This window comes from Pseudochaenichthys georgianus, chromosome 20, assembly GCF_902827115.2.
Source record: "Pseudochaenichthys georgianus chromosome 20, fPseGeo1.2, whole genome shotgun sequence".
NCBI classification, from domain to species: Eukaryota; Metazoa; Chordata; class Actinopteri; order Perciformes; family Channichthyidae; genus Pseudochaenichthys; species Pseudochaenichthys georgianus.
Genome location: NC_047522.1, coordinates 23,861,818 through 23,885,859, shown reverse-complemented (window position 1 = coordinate 23,885,859; position 24,042 = coordinate 23,861,818). Strand labels below are relative to the sequence as shown.

The following is a 24,042-nucleotide window of genomic DNA, read 5'->3' as shown; positions in this document are numbered from 1 at the left end:
TCAGAATGTGTAAAACTGACATCCACACGACTGGCTCGGCGCCACAGGTTGTTTATCCTTGACAGTCGCACAGTGGGCACACAGAGTCTTTTCATATAGACCTCAAGAAGAAATAAGACTTTCATTCACTCACGGCAAAACTTACTTTATTTAGTAATTTACTCAATACGTTTGATTGGATCCAGGCTAGAAACATGTTTATCTCTGCTGTAAAGCTGGGCATTTTAAATTGGGGGTCTATGGGAATGGCTCCTTTCTGCAGCCATCCCCTGTTGGCCACTAGAGGAACTGCAGTTTGTGGCACTTCCTTCTGGGCTTCCCGGCTCTGCCCCAGAGTTTGCCGCTTGTCAGGAATGTCAACTATCGCTATGACGCGCTGATTGGCTGTGGGTGTGCCCACATCTCTGACACATGAACTGTGTACTTCACTTTTCATGCCATCAGGTTGAAATGAGCTAGCAGTAGCACAACATGCTTTAATCTGCACAGCAAGAGAGGAAGAATCAATCAAGTTATCGCTAATGAGCTCAGCAAGCTGAAGGGGAACATCTATTATCCCGTCCGTGACAATAAAGCCTCCAGTTCTGTTAGCACGTTACATCCGGCTGCTTGTCTCCGGTCAGCGTGAGCCTCTGAGGAGAGTATCTGTTACCTGAGGTGGGAAGTAGTGGAGTACAAATACTTCGTTACTGTATTTAAGTACATTTTTCTGGTATCAGTACTTTACTCCACTCCTTATTTTTATGACGACTTTATACTTTTAACATTTTGAACACAAATACCTGTACTTTCTACTTCTTACATGTTGAACCCAAATACCTGTACTTTCTACTTCTTACATGTTGAACACAAATACCTGTACTTTCTACTTCTTACATGTTGAACACAAATACCTGTACTTTCTACTTCTCACATGTTGAACTCAAATACCTGTACTTTCTACTTCTTACATGTTCAACACAAATACCTGTACTTTCTACTTCTCACATGTTGAACACAAATACCTGTACTTTCTACTTCTTACATGTTGAACACAAATACCTGTACTTTCTACTTCTCACATGTTGAACTCAAATACCTGTACTTTCTACTTCTCACATGTTGAACTCAAATACCTGTACTTTCTACTTCTTACATGTTGAACACAAATACCTGTACTTTCTACTTCCTACATGTTGAACACAAATACCTGTACTTTCTACTTCTTACATGTTGAACTCAAATACCTGTACTTTCTACTTCTTACATGTTGAACTCAAATACCTGTACTTTCTACTTCCTACATGTTGAACTCAAATACCTGTACTTTCTACTTCTTACATGTTGAACCCAAATACCTGTACTTTCTACTTCCTACATGTTGAACTCAAATACCTGTACTTTCTACTTCTTACATGTTGAACACAAATACCTGTACTTTCTACTTCTTACATATTGAACACAAATACCTGTACTTTCTACTTACTACATGTTGAACTCAAATACCTGTACTTTCTACTTCTTACATGTTGAACTCAAATACCTGTACTTTCTACTTCTTACATGTTGAACTCAAATACCTGTACTTTCTACTTCTTACATGTTGAACCCAAATACATGTACTTTCTACTTCTTACATGTTGAACCCAAATACCTGTACTTTCTACTTCTTACATGTTGAACACAAATACCTGTACTTTCTACTTACTACATGTTGAACTCAAATACCTGTACTTTCTACTTCTTACATGTTGAACTCAAATACCTGTACTTTCTACTTCTTACATGTTGAACTCAAATACCTGTACTTTCTACTTCCTACATGTTGAACCCAAATACCTGTACTTTCTACTTCTTACATGTTGAACTCAAATACCTGTACTTTCTACTTCTTACATGTTGAACTCAAATACCTGTACTTTCTACTTCTTACATGTTCAACACAAATACCTGTACTTTCTACTTCTCACATGTTGAACTCAAATACCTGTACTTTCTACTTCTTACATGTTGAACTCAAATACCTGTACTTTCTACTTCTTACATGTTGAACTCAAATACCTGTACTTTCTACTTCCTACATGTTGAACCCAAATACCTGTACTTTCTACTTCTTACATGTTGAACTCAAATACCTGTACTTTCTACTTCTTACATGTTGAACTCAAATACCTGTACTTTCTACTTCTCTCATGTTGAACTCAAATACCTGTACTTTCTACTTCTCTCATGTTGAACACAAATACCTGTACTTTCTACTTCTCTCATTTCCCAAACAGCTGGTTCCTTTAGTCTGAATGTGTGTTTGGGGCGTGATCATTATTCTTTAGAGTCACTGCGTGCCTATTGGTTGGAACACGATCCGTGTATCCATCACTTCCTGGTCTTCTCTAAAGAAGAGGGACCAATGGAAACGTTGTCATGTTGCCGTTGTTCAGCATGGAAACATTCATTAGCTAACAATGACATTATTGTTCTATTGATATAAAGGGAGGTCAGGTACTCTTTAAAGCAGCTGCTAGCTATGGGTACTTTTTACTGAAGGACACTTCAAAGCCTCTTTACTTTCACTTGAGTAAAGAAGTTCAGTCAGTACTTCTACTTTCACCAGAGTATTGTTAAACACGAGTATCTGTACTTCTACTTGAGAAAAGGATGTGTGTACTTTTGCCATCTCTGTCAAGACGTCCGTGAACCTGGCTGAGTGGTATCTGGGTCAGGGCTTTCTGGAGCAGGACATTCGGGGAGAGAGGGCACATCAGCGTGAAGCTTAGCTGCTCGGGGAGCTTGTTAAAATTCCAGTGCCAGGGCCCCGCGTGGCTCGCTAATAAGAGCCAGCTTTGTGAGTGGAGCCAGGCGACCGGCAGCCAGGCGAGTGACAGGCGACGGCATGAAGGCCGGTCACGCCACTCCAGAAACAAGCGCAGCCCTATGTGGCCGTTTGTCCCTCCTCTGCACTTCAAAGTACACAGAGACGGCAGCCACAGTGTGAACACAATCACTCGCCTCCTTTCCCCTCCACCTGCCTGCCTGTCTGGGCCGATCGCAGAGGGACGTGTGCATGCGGGGCGTCGCTCTGTGGGAACACAATATGCACACATATCTTCTCCTTCCCACCTCTATTCAGTCCCTGGACTTTAATGTTTATCTTATTCCATTTCCACGGGGATAGACTCATGCATTTACTTATTCACTTACAACATTCTCTGCAAAATGTTACTTATTGTATTTTTTGACGTACGTATACTGAATAGTTTACTTCTTGCACATTGGTCTTGCAACATACGGTAATCTTGCTATTCTACTCCGTTTCTTCTTGCACGATGTTACTGTTTTTTAAATTAGCTTTATTGTTTTATGTCTTATATATATTTATGTTGCATTGTTGGAGGAGCCTGTGACTTTTCATTACACCGTAGAAACTGTGACAATAAAGCCTTTGCATCTTGAATCTAATGAGGACCGGTGTGAGGTTTCTCCCCTCTGTCTCCTTCGTGCCATCTGTCAGGACGTCTACTTGAATAGTTGTATCCACTAGCAATGTGTAAATAGAGCAGACAATGGCTGCAATGTTTGTGAGCAGGACAAACAAACATATTTGAGTGCGAACGTGGAGAAAGGGAAAAGTAGAGAAGCAAATGAAATGCATGAAGGAAGCATGACTGCATGGTGGCGACCTCACCGAGGGTTTCATGCTGTATTGTGTCCGAGTTCGACAGGATCTGTGTCAGGCGGATCTGTTAGCTGCGAGCGTGTCTCTTCCCTGGCAGGGAGAACTTTAATGAGATGCTGACAGTGCCACGGGCAACTCGCTTAGTCCACTGCATAGCATCGAAAGCACTAATGCGGTTTTGCCAAATCGCCCACTTTCCCTACAGCTGGCAGCATCCATGTCCGCCCCCTCACTTCCACCCCCTTGCCACCAATTGCAAAAACACCGACTGAGCTCCCACACAATTATCCTCGAAGATATATCACACTTGGCGGGCAGAGACAAATCCTAAAACGACATTCTCACTGTCAGGACGATGGCCACGGCATCATTCAGGACACTCTCTCCAAACAGCAGGCCGCGCAGATCCAGGTCCAAACGCGGCTCAGACAACAGGCCCAGGACCGCGACTACAAAGAGAAACAAACATGAGTTACGGCTGTTGAAGACCGCATGAAGCACAATAACTCCTCTGCTAATCCCACAGCAGAAGTGGTGCGGTCGATCACCTCCACACACCGGAGCATCAGGGGGATTACCTGTACTACACACTGGCAGCCCAGAAAGAGGGTTCTGACACTTTGAACAGCCGGGGCAACGAAACCTAGAAAGACCTGTCGAGCCCAAGCAGAAGGACATTCACAAAGCTCTGGGAAGTACAAAGAAAGCAGTCAATGCTGATTATTGAGACTTATGATGAGATTGTCATGCAAGTGCACACACATATAAGTGAACGTTTGCCTTTGTATGGTATCATCGAATGATTCAACACTAAAGAGCACATCACACTATAGGTCAATGAATCCATTTTCCTAACCGTGCAGCCTTATTGCAAATCATCCGAGTACAGTGACCTTTTTCATATATTAGAAATGTGGCAGTTACAGTTTCCTTATCGTAAGAGCGGCAGGTTTTTATGTTTACCGTTTTCTGTGTTAGTTAAAAGTGTATATACATGGGGGGGGGGGGGTGTATTTATTAGCCGAGAGCATTGCTGCAGTTTTCACCTTCGAGGGAAATAGCAACAAGGATTCTGGGAGACGGCTTGGAGCTACGATGCTGCAGCTGGTTAAAACATCCAAAAGGAGCCACTTACAGGCAGCCCTGCTTTAAATAATGCAACATACACTTAAGTCTTAAGTAGAGACGAGGACTCTTTAAAGTAGAGACACTACATACTGATATACACCTGAACATCAGCAGGAGAGGACTCTTTAAAGTAGAGACACTACATACTGATATACACCTGAACATCAGCAGGAGAGGACTCTTTAAAGTAGAGACACTACATACTGATATACACCTGAACATCAGCAGGAGAGGACTCTTTAAAGTAGAGACACTACATACTGATATACACCTGAACATCAGCAGGAGAGGACTCTTTAAAGTAGAGACACTACATACTGATATACACCTGAACATCAGCAGGAGAGGACTCTTTAAAGTAGAGACACTACACACTGATATACACCTGAACATCAGCAGGAGAGGACTCTTTAAAGTAGAGACACTACATACTGATATACACCTGAACATCAGCAGGAGAGGACTCTTTAAAGTACAGACACTACATACTGATACATACCTGAACATCAGCAGGAGAGGACTCTTTAAAGTAGAGACACTACCTACTGATATACACCTGAACATCAGCAGGAGAGGACTCTTTAAAGTAGAGACACTACATACTGATATACACCTGAACATCAGCAGGAGAGGACTCTTTAAAGTAGAGACACTACATACTGATATACACCTGAACATCAGCAGGAGAGGACTCTTTAAAGTAGAGACACTACACACTGATATACACCTGAACATCAGCAGGAGAGGACTCTTTAAAGTAGAGACACTACATACTGATATACACCTGAACATCAGCAGGAGAGGACTCTTTAAAGTACAGACACTACATACTGATACATACCTGAACATCAGCAGGAGAGGACTCTTTAAAGTAGAGACACTACCTACTGATATACACCTGAACATCAGCAGGAGAGGACTCTTTAAAGTAGAGACACTACATACTGATATACACCTGAACATCAGCAGGAGAGGACTCTTTAAAGTAGAGACACTACATACTGATATACACCTGAACATCAGCAGGAGAGGACTCTTTAAAGTAGAGACACTACATACTGATATACACCTGAACATCAGCAGGAGAGGACTCTTTAAAGTAGAGACACTACATACTGATATACACCTGAACATCAGCAGGAGAGGACTCTTTAAAGTAGAGACACTACATACTGATATACACCTGAACATCAGCAGGAGAGGACTCTTTAAAGTAGAGACACTACATACTGATATAAATTATCACTAGAAATGTACGTTAGCTGCAAAGTTGGACTGATTTTTCAAACGTGTATCCTAGCCTCTATCCACCTAAGGCTGATTTGAATCCTGAGAAGAATGGACTTTGATAGGTCAAAGGCTATTTTTCTGAGTTTCATCAGCACTGGAGACTGGGAGGGAGCCTCCAGGATGTACTGTAACGTCTGCAGATGATTCAGCTACCATGTGATGTCATGGTGTGAATCATGTACAGAGGTTAAATGCTGGGAAGCCACAACCACTCAGTAAAGCTGATGACAAGTCTGAGATTTGTGGCAAATCAATGCAACAAAAAGTCAAATAGCCACTGATTTAAAGACCATTAGGATAAACCAAGATATTTAGGATCAAAAATGATTTTGTTTATAGGAAAACCTGCTTTTCATTAAGCATATTCAGGCAGTCTGATCCTCTTACAACTAACACAATAGCTATTTTTTGTTTTTCACTAACATTGTAATCCTGCTACTAATCCCCAATTTTAAGATATGTAACAATCTGATTATGTCTTTTTTTGGGCAACTGTAAAGCCCCTGTCACACTGTCCCGAAATGGACACCTGATGGACACACGATAAAGGAAATGTTGAAATTCGGCTGTGATCGTAGCAACATCGGGCCGTTCGTGAGGGCGTCCAAGCCATCGTGTGACCGCCGGTGGAGTTTCTCAGACTCCGGCGGCAACTTCGTGAGGCACTCGTGAGGGCATCTTGTCAAGTCGTGTCATCTTCGTGTTATCATCGGTGCATTCGCCCTCACTCTGATCGGGGCGAATGCCCGATGGCACCGAGGATAAGAAGATGCCCTCACGATGGCCTTACGAAGGGCAACATTGAAACACGAATTCAACACGAAAATGAACCTTCTCAAGGTCCTTCGGCAATTTGTTGGCATGCCGAAGATTTTGCCGCCGCTCACAAAGTTGCTGCCGGAGCCTGAGAAACTCCACCGGCGGTCATACGATGGCTTAAGATGCCCTCACGAACGGCCCGATGTTGCTACGATCACAGCCGAATTTGAACATTTCCTTTATCGTGTGTCCATCGGGTTGTTTCATTGCACAACAAAATCATGTAAACATATTATGTAAATAACCCAATTTGTGTTCTGTGAAACTAAAAAGGATGTAATATATTATTTTGAAGGCGAGTTGACAGGAAGTTGTTGTTGCTATGGAAACAACATGACGGAGAAAACGTAATATCTTCTACATATAAAGACGGAGAAAGTAAAGAACAAAGTCTGAAGATATCAGTACAGTATCATAGCACTGTCTTAAATGTAATGTAGATGTTGCCTTCGTGTGGGGTTCGGGGCCATCTTCGTGCGAAATTCCCAATTCCATATTCGTGTGTCCATCGGGTGTCAACTTCGGGACAGTGTGACAGGGGCTTAAGCGAAAACAGTCAATTTTACGATTACTTATCCTTGGTTTCAAGTGATTATACACCAATCAAAACATAACCATGGATATTATTTTCAATTTCTGCTAATAGGTCCCTCTAAACACACACACACACACACACACACACACACACACACACACACACACACACACACACACACACACACACACACACACACACACACACACACACACACACACACACACACACACACACACACACACACACACACACACACACACACACACACACACACACACACACACACACACACACACACACACACACACACACACACACACACACACACACACACACACACACACACACGGCTCAGTGTTGACAGTGAGTGACGAGAGGAATACTGACACTGACTGTCAGCTCGACACTCGGTGACACCGCAAGTATCACCTTCTGCAAGATACAGGCATTGTTGTATCTAGGTGTGTGTGTGTGTGTGTGTGTGTGTGTGTGTGTGTGTGTGTGTGTGTGTGTGTTTCACATTGGATAGATGTAGATAAACAGATATAGTAAACAGTCGATTGGAAGAAAATGTCCTTGTTGTAACTGCCACAAGGGAAACAAGCCAAACAAAATTAGCATATAATGAAAACATTGCCAGGTGTGGAGAAAGACACCACCCGCACACGTATCTATGAGGATACATAAACAGAGACTCAGAGCGATGCCATTCTGAAGGACAATATCACATCCAAAACAACAACAGCACCCGGTAGATTACTATTCCACCTGTTGACCAAAAACTGTTTCATAAGTTTCAGGGAAATCTGTGATATGAATACCGAGTGTGTCTGTAGTGAACGCCAGGTCAGGGAGGGCAGCATTTGAGCAGACTGATAAGAAGAGAGCAGCCTCAGGACATGTTTTGACATATCGGGCTCTTTGGTCTTAAGAAAGGTTTCGACTACTTCCTGTTTTGGACGGGGACCAACCCGTTATCTCAAGGGGTTCAAGTTAGGCCCTTAAAGCCAGGCCGGTTCCATCTGCCTGCTCCCATAATGCTTTGCTGATGATAGCATGTCACTGCAGGGAAAAGATAACACAAAGCACTGCCCACACACACACACACACACACACACACACACACACACACACACACACACACACACACACACACACACACACACACACACACACACACACACACACACACACACAAGCATGCACGCAGGTTGGCTGCGTTGTCATGGTTACGCTGTCCTTACAGCTGTCAAGTGTTCATCAGTTTCCACAGCAACACCATAAGGTGGAAGAGAGTAGACAATTATTTCAGACATAATACAAAAGGCTCTAATGGAAGCCTTATTAGGTCAAATTACCCGGCGCTGCAGAGGCAAAAAGCTGGCGGCCGCCTCAGTCAGAGCGAGAGCACGGGATTTGCTCTCTGATTGCACCAAATTAGGCAGATTTAACACCGACAGAGTAGCTAACGGTCAACGGGGAATTACTATAATCTCCCCAGCGCTGCGTAAAGGAAGGCGACATATTTTTGAGGCATTGCAAAGTGCACCGACGGGTTGAAATACTGCAGCAGGCGAAGATATTTATCACAGTTTAAAAGCAAACCAGCACTTTATAATTAGGAGTTTTCCAGCTGTGCTTTTGTACTCTGAACCGGGCGTACAGGAGTTCTTTGTAGGTACCTTTTAATAATAAATGGAGAAAACGCTAATTAAACCTGAAGGACGTACTCAAGATATTGCTTTTGAGATTTTGTAACACTTAGAAATGTATCCAAGCAGGTGGCACAGAAAAGGTGTTTTACTTGGACAGGCACCCATGATGAGACAACTGCAAATTTGGCTGCCTATCTTTTTTCCATACATAACATTTCTCCACTTGTTCAGCCAATTAAATCTCTGCTCCCACTCCTTCGCTGCCCTATGAATCCTCAGTTCTGTGTACGATGTTGTTCCGGGAGAATCGAGTTAAGTGCATGTTTAACTAAGTTTAAGTATTTGCTTTAAATCACGTTAGTTACTGCTGACACCAGGCCTGCATATTTAACAGGTCGTTCCGACATACCAGAAGCCTTTTCCCTTTGAGGAGTTAACGACGGTTTTTCTCCGACCTTTCGTAACCATCCCTGAGGCGAGAGGATGGAGCGCAGCAGGCGTTCCACTTTGCGACCTGAGCCGTGTGTCTTACTTTCAAGGCTTCTGTTGTCAACAAAAGTCTTAATACAATCTATACTTGCTCAGGGAGAATGGGACAACACTGGAACGGGTTGTAAACATAGATACTGTTTCTAGCTTTAAATCAGCTGGTGGTATTACTACAGAGGTGTGTGGCGCAGTGGGTTGGTGTTAGGACTAGTGGGTCACAGGTTCAAACCCCACTGTAGTCAGCATGTCGTTGTGTCCCTGGCTGGGCAAGACCCTTCACCCCAAATTGCAAGTATTGAGTATGTAAGTCGCTTTGGATAAAAGCGTCTAACAAGTGATGTGATGTAATTACTAGGAAATGTCCGAATATATCGAATAGTATTTATTATATATATTTTTACCTATCCATTCATTATAATTATACAAATAAAACAATCAAATAAATTGTATTTATCAAGTGCTTTTAGAGGCGTTACATAAATACGAAATTGAGAAAAGTAGAAAATCGAGCTCACATATTCATTCGTCAATTCAGCTTAAAGTAATAGTCTACCCTGCTCACAATCTAGTTTAAAAATAAGAAACATTAGTCATATTGACTGATATCTTATCGCCTCCGTTAAAAAGACCACCATTTGTAATCTGCCATTTAAAAAATGTCTACTCCATAGTTCTTTCAAATCTCCAGGAACACTATAGCACAGTGTCGACATCTGCATCCCTAAATTAGCATCCACATGAATAAAGCAAAGGCAACATACGGCATGCCATGCTTCTGCTGCTCTCAGAGGAATGTCCATGCATTCATGATGGCTGCATTGAGAATCCAGCCCATCAAATACCTCTAATATTGCATCTTCCAGTGCAGGCAAAGTGGCACAATTATTGGGCTCCAGTTCCACACAAAGCCGGGCTGCCCGCCTGCGTTCTCCAGATCTCCATCATTTCAGTCCGTACGTGACACAACGAGTCATCGTCACACGAGAGGCTATGACATCAGGGGGACAAAGTCGTATTCGTCAACACCGAATTCACCCACTGTTCTGCTTGGAATAATATACAGAAGACGATGATGATGCACCTTTTGCACTATGCACCAGGGATGGGAACGATTAATCGAATATTCGAAATTATTCAGGTATTCGAATATGAGTTATGAATATTTTTATTATTGTAATTTTTTTTAAGTTCTTTTGGGAGGGGTGCCTAAGTTGATTACATATTATCAAATGGAATAATTCAATGTATACGGCAGTGCCATAGCTAAGTGTGTCAGGTCTAAAGGTGTGTTTTGCTCCGCTCACCGGCCCCTCACAGCGGGCAGAGCTGCAGGTGCTGATCTCTCTCTCTCGCGTCCGGTTATACTTCACTCGCGTTTATGTCCAAATCCATCAGATCTAGCTAGTTCGAGATAATGATACGGCTGCTGCCCCTCCCTACACGCAGATCACGCAGACTCAAGCCTCATCTTATGCCCAGATTCCAGCTGAGAGGGTCTTCTCTCCAGCTGGCCTGATTGTGAATCGCCTCCGCACCCGCCTCTCCCCTGAGCATGCTCATATTCTTAAAGAAGAATGAGTATTGAATAGCTGCATTCTGTGCGTAGGCCGTGTTACAGGTTGTTGATCTCTGTTGTCACGGGTTACGTTACCCTAACCCGTTATGTTGTTGGTGTTTGATCCCTCTTTCATTTAAAAACCAAGTTATGTTTTAAGCATGAAAGCGTTAGGCTTATAGCTGTCAACTGTTCAAACTGTCATCACCAGTTCAATACATTTGACAAATTTGACTTGGTTTTTATACTTATTTGAACATGTATTCATTTATTTAATAATATTTAAAAAAAAATAAAATTTGTAAACATTTTTCCCACATTTTTTTTATAGGATATATATTTCGGTTAACCGTTTTTTTGGGGCTCGAAAATTCGAATATACATTTGCTTTCAAATTCCCATCCCTACTTTGCACATCTTTTTTATATATATCCTGCTTACTTGAAGTAAACGGTTATTTTGTGTTTTTTCTGTAAATTATTGAGTGTTCTTGCATTTTAATGTGAGTTTTTGTATACCTCGGGACCGTGGGAAATAGTATTTCGATCTTTCTGTGAGTACAAACATATGTTGAGGTTGACTTTGACTGCAGAAGGAGCTGAAACTCTCAGATTTGATCACTTTGGGGGAGTTCAAGTCCATCTTAAAGGACAGAACAAGAATCCATCGGTCGATATGATTGCTCGTATATCCCATAATTGAAGTCGTTTTTAAATTATGCCAGTTTTTTTACGTTTTATAATTATAATAACGAGTGCTTTTTCAAGTGCTCAAAGCACTTTACATGACATACACATAGTGGATATAATGGTTTATTTTATTTGCATATGGACTGTGCCGTTTCATTTTTTGTGCTCACTTGCTGGAGCTTTGTTCATGCTGCCCTATTGGCACGCGCGTCGCTCTTGAAAAACAGATTTGAATCTCAATGAGACTTTTACCTGGTTAAATAAAGGATATATATATATATGACTAAAAAAGTCATAAAACATCACACACATTTTCCTCGACCACATGTCACTCCATCAGTCGGTAAATAAATAGTAAAAAAAAAAGACTATTGGCATTGGTTCCTGAATGCACCATCACTGAAATGAGAACCACATACACACTGCATAGTTTAAGATCTATGCTTTTGTGCCTTGTTTTAAGGCAGTGTTTCTCAAACTTTTTCATACCGAGGACCACCTAACTCCACAAATATCCAAAAACACATCGTTTTTTACAAATCGCCTGAAAATTGTACAAACAAGTGGCAACATGTGTGATGAAGGTGCTTATCTGGGCTATATCATGCAATCGAAAGTGAAACTTAAGCTTGTTCCATTGCGGAGATATTCCCGCGAGAGTGCGGAAAACTTAAATACATTTATTTATTTCAAATGTGAAATGTTACCAATATACTCACGGACCACTAGGGGGCGCTCACGGACCACCAGTGGTCCGCGGACCACACTTTGAGAAGCACTGTTTTAAGGAATATCTTTTGGTCCTTTTAATGCCAGGCAGAGAAGACGGGGACATTTTAATGACCGTCTTTCAGGAAATCAGAAAGCCAGCGCTATATTCGGACATTGTGAGACGGTGAAAGTCACGAGGCCGTGGGGTCCAGGGTTAGAGATGCATCGTGTTGTGATTGTAATCAAAGTGAGGAGCGTGGCATGGGACAATCACGTCAGCCAGAACGACAGCTGCATCATCATCTCCTCTTTGTCACTCACTCAGATCAACCACTTACTGGTATAAATAATTCATCACCAAATGAAGACATTAACATCAGCGCTGCCTTACGACATCCCACTTGAATGCTCTTGAGGAACACAGAATAAATTGCGGTTCCTCGTAGTTCAAAGCAGTGATTCAGACTGAGAGGGCATTGCGACTTTGATCAGGCATTTAGACTCAGCTATCAATCTTTGTTCCATATTACCGTGACGACAAGGATGGCGTGAGCAGAGTTTTATGAGTAAAGGGTTGAAACAACATTTTAAAGAGGACATATTCTGCTGATGTTCAGGTGTATATAACCCTAGTAAAGAAGTTTAGTCAGTACTTCTACTTTTACCAGAGTATTTTTAAACACGAGTATCTGTACTTCTACTTGAGTACAGGATGTGTACTTTTGCCCTCTCTGTTTAAGAGGTGTATGTTTCTTTGTGCTACCTGGGTCAGTTGCAGAGACAATGGCACCAAACAGGAGGCAGTCAGTGAGGAGGAAGTCTCCATCAGCGGCTCGGCCCATCAGCACCATCAGTCTGGTGACGCCGTAGACGCAGGACCTGTGATGGAGGACAGAAGGACCGATAATGAGGTCAGTATATCAGTCTTCCCTCTAACCACAGCAGGGCTTCCCCCAGGGCAGTCTGGGTAATAAGGGCCAGATGCTACCAGCAGGCGAGCTGGCAGCAGCTGCTTAGCACAAGTTCCCCCGCTTTAAAGGTCACCTATTATGCAAATCCACTGGTGGAGAGAGATTCTGAAAGATTCTCTCTCTTTTTGATCCATTTATATAAAAACCTGTCTGAAAATCAGCTGATCAGATTTTGGCCACTTTGTGATGTCATAACGATGTGTTGTCTTGTGTAGCCATTAGCCAATCAGCAACAAGGTAACCCCCCCCCCCCCCTTATCCCCTGAATCTCCTCCTAGAGCACCAAATGTCTCTCAGACCTCATTCACACCAACTCAACTCCGGTTCCAGCTCCGTGCTAGAGCTTTTCAGGTTCAGAACCGGTTCTTCGGTTTAGCTCCGGCTCTTTTCACACCGCCCAGAGTCCGACTGGTGCTGCGTCATTGCGTCATGACGTAGCCGTTTGCGTGCCTGCTTCATAAAGCCAAACTGCGCGGAAACCCCTCACACCGATAACAACAACAACAGCAACAACAACAACAACAATGGCCGATTGTGCTCCAGCTTCCTCTGCACCTCTTCAGAAGACCAGGTTCCCAGTAGGTAGCTGGTCTCTTTAGTGCTTGTTAAGTTTCTCCATCGTTGTGTACAAACTGGATACAACGCCGGCTTGTTGTTGTTGTTCAGGAGTTGATCCCGCCCCTGCCCCCGCCTCGACGTAAGCGTGACGTATGCGGTGCTTTTGCTCTGGCCGGACAATTTTTCGGTGCTTGAAACGAACCGGATTCCGGAGCTAAGAGGCGGCTCCGCTGCGGTGTGAACAGGAAAACCCGGTGCTTTTCAAGCTCCACCTCCGAACCGGCCCTGAAACACTTGGTGTGAATGGAGGGGCGTGGGGGAGGGGCTCCTTATTTTCATCTAAAGTAACAGACAGAGAATCAGCACTTTGGAAACAGGGCTGAAACAGAGGGGATTATGGGTAATGCTGCAATGATCTGTTTGGTGTTTCAGCCAATCAGAGACAGGTTCTGGATATATCTGAGAGCTGTAATATATTGATGAAAAACAGTATAATAGGGGACCTTTAACTGAACCATGTTTACCAGTATACTGTGTGTGTGTGTGTGTGTGTGTGTGCGTGTGTGTGTGTGTGTGTGTGTGTGTGTGTGTGTGTGTGTGGATCTACATGCTGCCACCTGCATAATGCAAAGACAAACGACAAATACTTTCTTTTTAAGACACCGCAGCACCTATCCATCTTCGTCCTTTGATGCCACTATTATTATTAATAATAATAAAAGGGCAACGGAAATATGACTGTGACTTTGAGCAACAACTTTCCATTCTGCTTTCCAGCCCTTCACTGGTTACTGAGGTAACTGGATATTCTTACAGGTACATTAAAACAAATAAGAAATCTTTTGCCAAAAGAAAGTAATCAGGTTACTTACATTTTCATACTCAGATAACTAACTAGTAATTCTAACAGAACACATGAACGAATCCTGTTAGATTGAAGCATCCCATAATGTCAGTACACCAACTATCTAACCATTGGCATACTTATGTTACCATGGTGACCGCACATGACCTGTCCCCATGGCTGGGATTTAAAAGACTGCCCTGAGGTCGCGCAGCTAATCCGTTTTAATTCATGTATCTTTACCGAGTTATTTGAAGTTATGCTAATGACGTGTGTGTGTGTGTGTGTGTGTGTGTGTGTGTGTGTGTGTGTGTGTGTGTGTGTGTGTGTCACAGACAGAGATAGACAGGAAGTGGATTTACTGTGTCAGTTGAGTCAGTAAGGCTCCCTCGCTCCCCTGAGACTCTCTCTCTCTCCCTCTCTCTCTCTCTCTCTTTCCCCAGGAGACATAGCAGACTCTCTAACAAGCCCCCTGATTGGTCAGGCCCGGCCTGGGGAGAGGCTATAATATCTAGAGGTATGATCCTTTTCTCATGGACGTAACATCTGTAAACAAAGGAAATGTGGAAATATTGTAGTACTAGGTAGCAGCTTTAAAGAGGGTCAGAATATGAGTAAATATTGATATTACATGTGGGAAATATATCAAATACACTATCTGTATTTCATATGTTACAATTTATATATGCCGAAGCCCTGCACTTTATCCATGCTCCAAACTGCACCTGCAATATCTGTTAATATTAGTTTCCCATTTATACAAAATAGTCGGCATCTTGCCTCCAGCGGCGATCCTAGAGTCGGTGGGGGCCCTAGGCATTCACTGGGGGCCCCTCGAACCAACTTTTCATCACCACGCACAGCCGACAGCAAGGCAACACAACTTAAGATCAGAAGCAGCATTTTACGGCGCTATGCATGGGGTCGCCTTGAGGGGGTTTCCCGACATGTCGTTGCAGTAAATTAAAGGGTGTTTCATGTTGTCGTTGCTGTGGACCTTCTTAATCTACATTCTTCGGTCTGGTTAGATGCAAGCTGCATATGTTGTACTGTGTGTGATGACAATAACATTGAATCTAATCGATACAAGTTGACTTCATAGCAGTGGAATTGCACTGTATTGCATTATATAGGTGTACCTACAGGAATAAACTGGAGTGAATTATAGGCTACCGTTTTTATATGAAATCTAAAAAATGTAATGTATAATCCTTTGGAAGGTTTTTAATAAAATCAACGGCAATTCAATATTTTTGACAAAGGATCCTGGAGTTTCAACAAAAACAAAGTGTTTTTTTTTTTTACAGTCTCTGTGTTTACAGCAAAGTGTGTGTATTATAAACAACTGTTTTTTCCAGGTATGAAGAAAGACACCAAAGAGCTTAATTTCCTCCAAAGACTGACAGCGCCATCTGGCGGTGAGAGGCTGGAATAGCACCCCATTTCCATACAAAGTCTAAGCATGTTTTCATCAGTTTACCATGCTCTTAACGCACTCTGCAGAACCTTTCATTCAGTATTCTGACTTATAGTCGCAAAGAAAGCACCATTGTCATTCAGTAAACCTTAAAGACGGGGTATCTGCAGGAATCCTGAAGTCAAATGTAAAACCTTTTTTAAGACCCTTTCCATACATTTTAACACCTCATCGCCACTTGGAGTTTTAACCGGTTACCATGGCGACACACTTCACCTCACATTGACTATATACAGTATTGATTGTCCTTCCTCCTTATCTTCCAACCATTTGCACGCAGACTTGCATTTCCCCATAACGATGTTGCTTAACAACCGGCGTAAACGGACCGTCGCGCGCTAGCGAGCAGTGAGCGCGCGACGTCCTGTTCAGATGACGTCAAACCCAACGGGATGCCATCAATAAACGACACAGAATCACACTACACACCTACGCCATGATTACATTCAGGCACACTGTAGAACACAACCTCTCTGGACCATTTACATACTTATTGAAAACACCTTGGAGAATGCCGTTTAATATTTTTTAATAGCCTTAATTTTCGCTAAATTGATTTATCAACTTTTAATACTTTTTAAGACCCCGCGGACACCCTGAAAGATCTCATTGGACAGCTTCAAACAGAGCAGTAATTAACGTGATTACTCACACCTGTTCATTTCCTACTGAGGCCCATTTTACCACAATGCATTGCAGCGAGAGAAGCTCCTCACAGCTGTGAACAGTTTGAGGTAATTGCGGACATGATGACACATCTACCAAGAGATATCCATAACATCTTTGCACCAGCTTTCTTCTGAGTAAAATACATTGTTTTTTATGTATCTATGTTTTTGTGCAACTGCTAGTGAACAGTTTAACTATAATATGATACAAAAATGAACACTTATACAGCGTTATGTGCGTGTTAAAAGACTCACAGATGGTAGTTTCTAATATATTTGACACTAGATGCCTGCGCACATCTTGATAAATGTTAAATCCCCGTGCTTACAGAGACTGCAAGTGAAATTACTCCATGGACGTAAATTGATTTATGCCAGAAAGTCTTATATTTTATTAAAGTTTATGCTGTTATGAGCCAATTAATTTAAATTATGCACAGTGGAACTATGTGAAGTACCCAGTATCTCTTTCATCTGTGCACCCCAGTGGCGGCGCCAGGGTATGGCTGGGGTAGGCTACAGCCACACCAAGAAATGGCTTAGCCCCACCATGAAAAATGATGTTAAAGTATTCAAATTCAATTAAATAATACGCTAAATGTTGAGAACACGGATTGCAAAGATATAAGGGTCGTGTCCACAACACACAAAGTGATCCTGCTGTAACAACAAGTGCACGTGACTGATGCAATATGGTTGAGACCATTCGGGGTTATGCTAGAAGAGGGGACCAAGGAATAGTCCAAGTAGTGGGGGGGTTTTATTCACTCAAGGTGCGGAAATTCTCTGGCGTTATAATATCAGCGCGGTCGGATCAAAATGCCTCCGAATACAATTTGAATAAACCTACAGCCAATCAGAGCAACGAAACGTGGGGTCTGCGTCATGCCTTACTGATTGAGATCAGTGGAACCGCCATTCAGTATCCCCTTTGGATCTTCAACGACCATACGTCACGTTCACAGTGATCGCTTTTTATTCACTACAAGACAAATATGCAGTTTTATTTCATACAGTTCCATTTGGATTGAGACAGGGAGATAATCTAAACCTCACACGTGGCGTTTCACTGTCAAGGGGGGCGTGTATTTAATTACATTGCAAATACTGACTTGAGCCCGTGGAAGATGACGGGTGGCAGGAACAGATTGAAAAGGACCTCGGGATCAAAGGTCTCCTGTAAAAGACAGAGCCGTTGTGTCGGTGAGTGGCAGCGCTCCGTGGGGAGGAGAGGTCTCCGCTTAGCGAATGTGACAGACTGACAGACGGATATTACACAACCGTGGTTCACTTCAGCGCTTCTGTTTTCCCTTTGGATCCCAGTGTTACAATAGTCTCTGGGTACCGTGACAACCTTATCTGTCCTCCATACTAAAAACACTATTCCACATCGTTAGTAGTACAAAATAAAGAGTGGCAATGCAGGCTTTTTTTACCCACCCACGAACAAAGAGTTAGCAACCAATGTATGTATACAAATAATCTCTTAAATGTACCTATAATATAATTACTATGTACTGCAATGGGGAGAAAAGCGTATTAAAAAGTGAGAAGCCGACCTGTTAACATACAAAACATAGAAGGAGAAGACAAACAGAACAAGACCCTTTATCACCAAGGGATATTATACACACACACGAGGGCTGCTCGATTATGGCAAAAATCATAATCTGGATTATTTGGGTCAATAATTGTAATTCATCCTCCAGTCCTTCTCATGTCTATTGTGGGTAGGATCAAACGGCACCAATATTCCATTAAAAAGAAAGTAACGCAACTTTTTCCTGATCCCTACACCCCCCCCCCCCCCCCCCCCGGGTCTTAAATTAAATTCCAGCTCAATTCCATCTTCAGAGATGTATGGATGCCGTGCGTCACAGACCTTTTGAAGTTTGGACAAATGAGAATGGACAAATGTTTCTACAAGATATTGCATTATTAAATCGATGTGTAAGATTGATGCTGCGAAGCCCTTTCTATTGGGTCTGGAAATCCACCGTGCTTCTTCTCCGTAATTCACACTTAAAACGGTTTCCTATCACGCGGCTCAATATAAATTACTTTTCCGCGGCTGCAATTACCCACACAGCAGAATATATCTGTGCATGTCAAATATAAAATGGCACACTACAGACCGTGTCATCAATAAATGACTGGTGGTTTTGTTCCAGGGCCACCTGCACCACAGACTGAAGGACGGAGGTGTTGTGTACACTAATTGCCTCTTCAGCTGAGCAGCACTACACTTAATCAGACCACAAACTTTAATGCTTTACTCCCGAGAGGCACGTAATGGACTCGGTAATGCAATGAAATTCTTATCTCTCTCGCAGCTCGGTCCCCATATGCATCGGGCTTAATGGCGACACAGCGCTCTGACCAATGTAATGGTCTTCTCGGTAGCCTCTGCTGGTTTGCTAATGAGAGCCGAGCATCCGACGGGGGCCGAAGAGTCCGAGCCATTAGTGGAGACTTACACTTGGCCCCGGATGATTTGCAAGGTCCACGGATCACTTACTCCCTTTTCTCTCTCGGGGTGAAATATCGCTGGAAATACACTTTTCAAATACGCTCGTTTCACATCCGAGGGGCCATGGCTCGATGCGTGGGTGCTTTTTGATATTTAAGCTCGGGGAATAACTGATCAGAATACAAAAAGAAAGTGGCTGTATTCCCTTAGATATATAAAAAAGATATGATTAATGTCACATTTCAAAGAATTGGAGATTACTAGAATCATTACAGTGTTAGTAACAACCTAACAACATCCTATAGTGTGTGTCGTAAAGGATCAGATGGTATCTCTTCTCTGTCAGCTGTTCTGTTCTGTAGGGTAATACGTTCAGAGTGAATCTTCTGCTGCCTGGATCTGCTTCATGGTTTTCACTTTCTTTGCTTCATGTGTTCTGGTTTTAATTCAGCAGGTGAACCGATGTGTTCATACAATAGTGTGTGTGAGCTTAACTGTGGCCGTTTCTCAATCGCGAGGATGCTTGCCTGGTAGCACATGTCTTCCGAGTCACTTCCTTCCTAGGCAAGAATCCTTCCTGGCATTCGGAAAACAAAGAGTGGAACAGGCGAGCAAGTGTGCAGGTGTGAGTCATATGAGAGGCCCCGCATTACATTTTCCGCCACAGATTTGGGGAAATTGGTCCATGCGCAAAGCATTGTGGGGATTTTAAGGACGCGAAGTCTACCCACGTGCAGCCTCGAAATTACCCCCAAACCAAGGACGCGGCCTCGGTGGAATTCCAAGTATGCTGGAGATTGGAACAGTCATTCGGCGGCACTCGATGACGTAGCATGCTTGAAATATTGGCTTGGAAGCCAGAATCCTCGACATTGAGAAACGGCCTGTGTGTGTTAAACGAAAACAGAGCATTTTCTGCTTGTTTGAACTAGTCTGAAACTATGTGTTTCACTGTTGGTGTTTCGGCTGAATCTGCGTCATGAAAGGCAGGTTTCGCTATCAATAAAATCATTTTTGATCCTAAATATCTTAGTTTCTACTTTTCTGCGGTCACATTGTTCTGTCGTCTTACACAATACACTTAAGTAAAACAAATCTTATTGATACTTCCTTTCTTTTGTATTCATTTGTGTTGCAATCGAGGCTATGAAACCCACAGTAAAGGCTTCTACTTATTAGAGTCTCTGATTCATTCATTCTGAACTGATAAAGCTGTGAGGAGTTTCCAGCTCAAGTATTCCTGCTGCGCATTAGAGGACACACATTACACACATATACTTTGATAAAGGGTTTATGCATGTAGAATTTTTAAATAAGCATTAGAAAAACATAACGCTTCCTGGTTAAAAGATAAAATATAACAATTTGATTCCACCCGAAAACCTTGAAATTGCTTCTCATTTAAATCGTAACATTAGAGCAGCTCCCTTTTCTTAACTCCTCACGTCCGGGAGTCCTCCGAATGTGTCCTTAAAAAACCTTTTTTTATGATCCTTCTAATCTTAACTTCACACACTATATCTTTTATTGCTTTAAATTAGATTTTTTAAAAGCTTTTTTGACCATATTTGATGTCTTATTGCTTTATTTTAAATGTTTTAGGATTTAGTGCTTTTGTGCTCTTACCCTGTAAATCACATTGCAAAGTGCTTTCTTATCATTTATTATTATTACGAGTACTTTGATGGAATAAAAACACCAAAAAAAGTATCTTATGTTGTGGTACCTTCGTCTATCATAGTGTACGCTGACAATTCTGTATATTAATATTGTTTATTCGGTAGAGATGCTCTATAGATGTATATCTTTCCTATCTCTTATTATTTTCCTTCATGTGCAATGCCTTGTCTTCATGCTGCTAAAATGAAACACAATCCCACATTTGCATCAATAAAGTATATCTAATCTAGTTGTGTTCAATGTATGTACGGGACGGATGGCGCAGTGGTCTGTGCATCTGATCATCAGATCAAGGGGGGTGCTGGGGAACTCCGGTTCGAAACCCGCTCCTTGTGTCCTTGGGCAAGACACTTCACCCGGATTTGCATTACATGTATGATATCAATGTGTACTTGTAAAAGCGCCTCGATGACCTCGAGGCGTGAAGATGGACGGTGTGGCGCAGTGCGCTGTGCAATGATCATCAGATCAAGAGGTGAAACCCGCCGCCGCTGCTGCGTCTGTAAAGCCGGTGTGTCCTTGGGCAAGACCCTTCACCTGCACTTGCTCCTGTGGGTATTGTCCACAGTGACGCATGTATAAAATATGTATAATGTGTATCTGTAAAGCATTTTGAGCACTGGAAAAGCGCTATGCTATAATAAATGTAAGGAATTATTATTATTATGTTATCCATTGTTTGCAGGGACATACCTTTAAGATGTTGTTAGAATAAAGCCACACACACACACACACACACACACACACACACACACACACACACACACACACACACACACACACACCCACACCATGTATAAAGGATCATTACATTACTTGTACTTCATTACATTGACTAACATGCATTTCCTAGAGACTTATCCTAACCTTAACCATAACCAACACATGCCTAACCTTAACCAAGTCTTCACCCTAAAATTAATGATCCCCCTCATGGGGACCTCCATTTTGTCCCCATAAGGGACGCGAGTCCCCACACGTGACTGTGTAGACAGATGTAGGTCCCCACAAGTATAGTAATGCTAGGACACACACACACACACACACACACACACACACACACACACACACACACACACACACACACACACACACACACACACACACACACACACACACACACACACACACACACACACACACACACAGTGACTGACGAGAGGAATACTGACACTGACTGTCAGCTCGACACTCTGTGACACCGCAAGTATCTCCTTCTGCAAGATACAGGCATTGTTGTATCTAGGTAGTGTGTGTGTGTGTGTGTGTGTGTGTGTGTGTGTGTGTGTGTGTGTGTGTGTGTGTGTGTGTGTGTGTGTGTTTCACATTGGATAGACAGATAAACAAATATAGAGGTAAACAGTAGATTGTGAGAAAAATGTCCGGCGCAAATCCTTGTAACAACAACAAGGGAAACAAGCAAAACAAAATTACCATATAATGAAAACATTGTCTCACACACACACACACACACACACACACACACACACACACACACACACACACACACACACACACACACACACACACACACACACACACACACACACACACACACACACACACACACACACACACACACACACACACACACACACACACACACACACACACACACAGGTTAAATGGCTCTCTATTTTCCTCGCTGCACCGCCACTCTCCTGCCTCCCTAATAGCAAACAGGCCATGCAGGTAATTTAGAGGAAGCAATAGCTGAGCTCCATTAGAGGACGGAGACGGTCTCTGCGGAAACACACCGGGGCAACATATCGGTGTAGGAAGAAAACGTGTTATTTGAGAGCAAATAAAAGTGCATCAGTGGGAGAGAAAGCATCCTTCACGGAGCACTTTGTTCCCACTTGTTCCTCTGCAACATTGATTTTGTACTTTTGTAAAGTGAATGTTTTATTAAGACGGCTTCACCTTCCATTGAGACTGTGTGGTGGCACACCCTGCAGCACCGCTCCACAATAATAATTCACTTTGTGTTGCATGTATTTGAAATGCAGGTCAAGTCAAATCACCATATGAGGCGTTAGAGCGCTGGGACTCCATCACTGACTCCCCAACGTGTCGTGGAGATTGAGATGTGATGTTAAGACCTCTGCAGTCGCACGATGCCTCCACGTGGTCCAGGTTCTCTCCCCGGTGAAATGACACCGTTAGCCCCACGAGCATGCCGGCAACATGAGCAACACAGACGTATTGCTGCTGCTGTAAACACGATACATTATGAATAATACATAAATACATCATGGTGCAGCTACTAGAATGCAAACAACGACTTGTGGTGACAGTCCTGGAGAGACACAACCCTGTACGACAACGCCTATAAGAAAACGTCTAAAATACATGTTGCTATAGAGACGACACTTTGAAATGCAAAGTTAATATTGCATGATTGAAGGAGGATAGCATGCTCACTGGTGAGACTTTAGTAGTGTGGAGTCTGGAGCAATATATGCAGCCTGTTTGGTGTAATGACCGCCTCAATGAAGTAGAAGTACTCAGATCGTGCACTTGAGTCAAAGTAGAAGTACTCAGATCGTGTACTTGAGTCAAAGTAGAAGTACTCAGATCGTGTACTTGAGTCAAAGTAGAAGTACTCAGATCTTGTACTTGAGTAAAAGTAGAAGTACTCAGATCTTGAGTAAAAGTAGAAGTACTCAGATCTTGTTCTTGAGTAAAAGTACTCAGATCTTGTACTTGAGTAAAAGTAGAAGTACTCAGATATCGTACTTGAGTAAAAGTAGAAGTACTCAGATCTTGTACTTGAGTAAAAGTAGAAGTACTCAGATATTGTACTTGAGTAAAAGTAGAAGTACTCAGATATTGTACTTGAGTAAAA

At 42.6% G+C, this 24,042-nt stretch overlaps 1 pseudogene; it reads right to left on the bottom strand.

Moving 5' to 3' along the window:
• LOC117465590 (sodium/hydrogen exchanger 7-like) overlaps positions 1-23,372 on the bottom strand; it is a 47,855-nt pseudogene extending 24,483 nt beyond the window's left edge.
• Positions 23,373-24,042: the final 670 nt, after the last annotated feature.